Source organism: Nanorana parkeri, unplaced genomic scaffold (genome assembly GCF_000935625.1).
Source record: "Nanorana parkeri isolate BGI_ZX_2015 unplaced genomic scaffold, ASM93562v1 scaffold1517, whole genome shotgun sequence".
In the NCBI taxonomy this organism is placed as follows: Eukaryota; Metazoa; Chordata; class Amphibia; order Anura; family Dicroglossidae; genus Nanorana; species Nanorana parkeri.
In genome coordinates, this window is record NW_017307785.1 from 125,157 (window position 1) to 130,343 (window position 5,187).

A 5,187-nucleotide genomic window follows, 5' to 3' on the forward strand; every position below is an offset into this window, starting at 1 on the left:
GTCATGTAGTGACCTGTACGATAATTGCATTACATCAGACTTTAAAGTCACACAGTTGCATCTTCAATTTATCATGGATTCCAGGAAGTTGAACAAAAATGCCTTAAGTAGTAATGATGCCTGGGTTAAAGTGAACCTTCCAGTAGCTTTAAACTATGTGAATAAATCCTGGCATGTCATATACATTCGACTCTCTCAAAAAAGCTTTACCTTTTTTTTTATCATAAAGTTTATTCAGAGCTTTGCTTTTATTTGTAGAACAATCAAAACTGGGAGAGAGGGTATAGGGCTACAGACATTCATAGGTAAAAATAAGACTCCAGACTCTCCAATCCCTTCCAGCTTCCACAGTACAGGAATACTTTAGTTGAACAGAGTTTAATGCTGTATAATAGAACCACAACTAGATAAAGGACATTCTTAAAATCTTTCCTGGGAGAGACGCCAGACCAGCTTCTGAGGGTCATACCATCTTGGTCTTCTGGCACCTCCAGCAGTCAAAGGGCTCCTCTGGTTCTCCTAAATGGCATCTTTGCGAGAGGATGCCATGGGTTGCTCTGTGTACGTTTTTAGGAGTAACATTGGCAGGAAAGTGACTTTCAAAGCACTGATGCCAGAGCGGCAATCAATTTTTTAAAGTCCAGCACTGACAGTCTGCCTCTTTCATGACTGGTGCTGATGTGTTCATGTGGTAACAAGGAACATACTGATGAGCGCATCAGTCTGCTGGTTCTCATTTCACTGTCCAGTCACAGGTGGGGACAAGACCTGTTAGTGTAAATTATTTGCAGCAGTGAAAAAAACAGGTCTCCTTACCTTCCAGACAAGGTTCTGCTAATTGGCAGATCAGTGAAGTCCCAGGATTGTTTGTACATCATCATCTTTGTATTTAGCTGTGTTTTTTTTGTTATTTTTCAGACAAGTTTTAGTTTCCATCCCTAGCCTCCTGAGGAGTGGAGAAACGGAGAAGGCATGTCTGACAGCCAAACAGCACACCGACCCTATGGACGTTCGGGTCACCTTTGAAGTTTTTCAGACCAACTATACTGTTATCGATGACCAGGTCCAACCTGGAGATGTCTTTAATACCTATGAGTTCCAGGTTAGTGTTGGGATTTCTTGTTTCTAGCAGTGGTGTAAATGGAATAGCAAAAGTAACTCACTAGAGGAAGGCCTTGACTTCAGCTAATGGTGACTGACAGAACCCATCTTGGTGGACTAAATTTGTGGCTGATGCGCAGATAAGTTGGTGTTCATTCTATCTGTCCAGTGCACAAATGCACTGCCTGGCCAAAAAAAAAAAAATCACCACCTGGATTTAGCTAAGCAAATGGGTAAACACTTCATTGGTTGAGTGTTATGATCTGGGGTTGCTTCAGTTGGTCAGGTCTAGGTTCAGCAATGTTATGTCATCAAAAAGAGGTCAGCTGATACCTGAATGACCAGATTTTCCCATCAATTATTTTCTTCTCTGATGGCATATTACAAGATGGCTCAGATTGTGATAGTAGTTCAGGGAGCATGAGACATCATTTTCACACATGGATTGGCCACCACAGAGTCCAAACCCTAACCCCATTGAGAATCTTTGGGATGTGCTAGAGAAGACTTTACACAGTGGTCTAACTCATAATCTTGGTGAAACATTTAATGCAACTCTGGAAGGAAATCAATGTTATGACATTGCATAAGCTTTTCAAAATGGTGCCACCGCAAATGTATGCCGTAATCTAAGCTAAAGAAGGTCCAACAAAATAGTGTGACTTTTGGGCCAGGCAGTGTATATTGAACATTGCCAAATTGTAAACCAGAATGGCAGCCAGTCAGAAGGAACCATACCTACAAACCTGTGTAGAAGCACTTAGACTTTTGCCAAATCCTTTGTGTTTATTATGAAACGGCGTTGCATATAGCCAATGTTTTAGGGGCCCTTCATCAGGGTGACTTAGTGACACAACACCTACAAACATGGTAATGGGGATACACACCCTCTGTTAAGGGGGATCCTCAAATACAATAGTGATTGGCTGGTGGTATTGTCATTAAAGTAAATCTAGTCTAAACTAGACATGTGCAATTCGGTTCGTTCCGAAATTCGTTTTGGACGAATTTTCGGAGATTCGGATGCATCCGAATTAAAGCTAAGACGAATCCGAAATTCCCGAAATCCGTTATTAAACTAATTTCGTTGTAGCAAAACGACATTAGAAAAAAAAAATTACAACATTTACATTCTACAACATTTCTATGGTTAAAGTACAGAAGCAATAGCGTAGAGGTTAGAGGACAGGGTTGCCATTGTTAAGGTCGCTTTTGAATTGGCATTCTCCTATTGACCTAAATGACTAAATGTCTTTTTTTTTCATTTTGCTATTGGACGAATTCCGTTGCAGCAAAATTATTTTTTTATTTTAGTCTGCAGAAAATGAGAAAAAAAGCGTGAGGTTCCCCCCATTCATACCATACTGCACCTTACCAGGCCACGTGCCCTCGGCAAGGGGAGGGTGACCCCATGCCGATGGGGACAAGGGCCTCTTCCCCCCACAACCCTGACCCGGTGGTTGTGGGGATCTGCGGGCAAGGGGGCTTATTTACATCGGGGTACATCTTTAAATAAGGGGGCACCCAGATGCCACCCCCCCCCATGTGAATGAGTAAGGGGTACTTGTACCCCTACCCATGCACTAAAGGGTTAAATCAAATAGTTAGTAAAAAGTCCAGACTTTTGACAAAATCCTTTTTAATTGAGAAAAAAAAGTCAATTTTTGACTTCCTTTAATAAAATGGCTCCATCGATGTAATCCAGAGTCAGGATCAGGATGCAGCACCCCCGCCGACCCACCGAAATAAAAGTCCCGCCGCAGACGCCCACCCGAATCCGACGAAAACTAGCTGCACAAAAATGACATTCAGTTTGTCAAGTCCACAGTGTAAATTTGACATTCGCAGCTGTCATATTGCATTCATTATATATCAAATGCTTCTGTGGTTAAAGTATAGAGGCTGTAGTGTAGTGGTTAAAGCGCAGGATTGCCAGTGATAAGGTCGCAGGTTCTAGTCCAGGGCAGGGCGTGTAAGTTTTTATTTTATTTTTTTCATAAACAAATTTCGTCCGACACTAATTTCATTTCGGACCCGAAAAACGAAACTAAACTAATGTTTTGCTGGTGCACATGTCTAGTCTAAACCTTAGAATGAGGAAGGGTTACAAGTTGTCACTGTTGACTGTAGGGGAGATTATTTGCTTCCTGTCCTATTCCCCAACAATGAAAATGCTCTTCCCTTCTGAGATGACTCTTCAGCATGTCTCTACTCTCTGCTCTTTTGTTCAACAGGTTGTGGTTGGAAGGTGACACTGCTGTATTTCCTAGTTCCAATTGAAGGCAAATTAATAACTCTAATGCAGCAAGGCTGCATGAACCATAATTGAGGATTTTCTTTACTGGTCCTGTTTGCTGCGGTGGCGGTTAGAATACCCTGCCTGAGCAGTATCTTGGAGAGCTGGACTGCTGCTCAATGCAGAGTGCAGTGGTCTGGGTCTTCAGTGGTCCAACTTGCCCCCTGTCCATTGTGGCAATTGGCACTTCCAGACACTAAGCAGCACTATTGATTGGAGCCACAAGCCGCGCACAACTTCCAAGCCTTTAAATAATCTTGCCCAGACTGTTGGGTGTTCACACCAAGAGGAGCTTGTCCTATTTCCAGGGAATGTCTGCATACTAACACTTGCAGCATAGTTAATACTTTATTATAGTACAAGTTCCAATAGTTTTTACTACTCTTGAAATGAGGTGTGCAGCCGTGTTTCTTCCTGATTGTGACTATTGTTTGACACACTAGGCAGGCACAAGTTGACCCACTTCACTATGTTCAGCAGCAATTCAGATCTTTAGTGTCCTGTTCACAAAGGAAATTGTAATGCTTGCTGAAGGAAACGGGACGGTCATCAGTACCAAAGAAAACCTTAATTATCTAGTCTGGGTGCAATACTTTAACTGCCAGAACTGGTGGTCTTTATCTGATGTTGCCCTCCTGGCAGAAAAGTGGCTGAACTGAATTACAAATAAAATATCGGATAAGCCAGTTAACCCATGTTGGTTTGGTGCTCCCCTTATTGTAATACCTGATAGTCTAGAAAGTGTATAACCTTTTTGGCTCTGTCTGTGCAGGTGCCAGAGGTGAAAGAACCAACTCCAGTGTTTCTCCTTGTCACTGCTGTCAGTGGAAGCTACAACTACACAGCTCGCAGGTCTGTAGTCATTGCCCCAACTGGCAATGTCGCCTTTGTTCGGACAGACAAGGAACTGTACAAGGGTGGCCAGGAAGGTAAATATATTTTTACAAGTGTTAAACAATGAATTTAGTGAGCTTATTGTCTGATTGTACTCTCCTAAAGTAACAATGTGCCTCTCTACCCTTTTCACATGAAATGCATTAAAGATTTTTAAATTGGCCACTAGAGGGAGTTTTAAAATTGACCATGCCTTATTCAACCTGTTAAGCTATTTGGGGCATCCAGGGGATACATTGTCAGTCTTCTGACTCTGACTTGTATTTGAAGAGGAGCCAAAAAGCGCAACCATGTCATAGTATTTAAAAGAAGAACATAGGTTCTGTGTATGTTCTCAAATCTAGTTTCCCCGTGTACAGTAGAGGTCACTTTGTGTAATGTGAGCAGCAAAATTTTGTACAGTGTGGAAAAGGACTGGAGCTCTTGTTGGGTTTCAACTGCTATGTGGGGCTCTGTTGGAGAGAGTCATCCTCTGTCCTTGTAACAACATTTTCCCCATTCAGAAAGTGAAACTGGAACGCAGAAAATTGCCAGGTTTCTAGCCTTTCCCTACTCTTCAAACTTTAGGGGGGGAATGCTGGCGAAGAAGGCAGCAGAAGCATTATTTGTCTGCTCCTTGCAAAATGTTCTGTCTGGGTGTGAATTTAAATTTATAACCACTCCTGACTTTAGGAACCGCTGCCTGCATTCATGAATGGTAAAAAGAAAAAAGATCCAGGTAGACTGGTGCATACCTTGAGTGCACAAAGCGATGACCCTAGTCAGACTGGCATGTGTGCTTTGGAACTATTAAACTCTGTGGCAGGCAAACTTTAACTTTTTAGCAAGAGTAATGACGACAAGTGCTGTAACTATCTAGTTTCAAGAGACCAGGATCCACAAAAATGGCTGACATC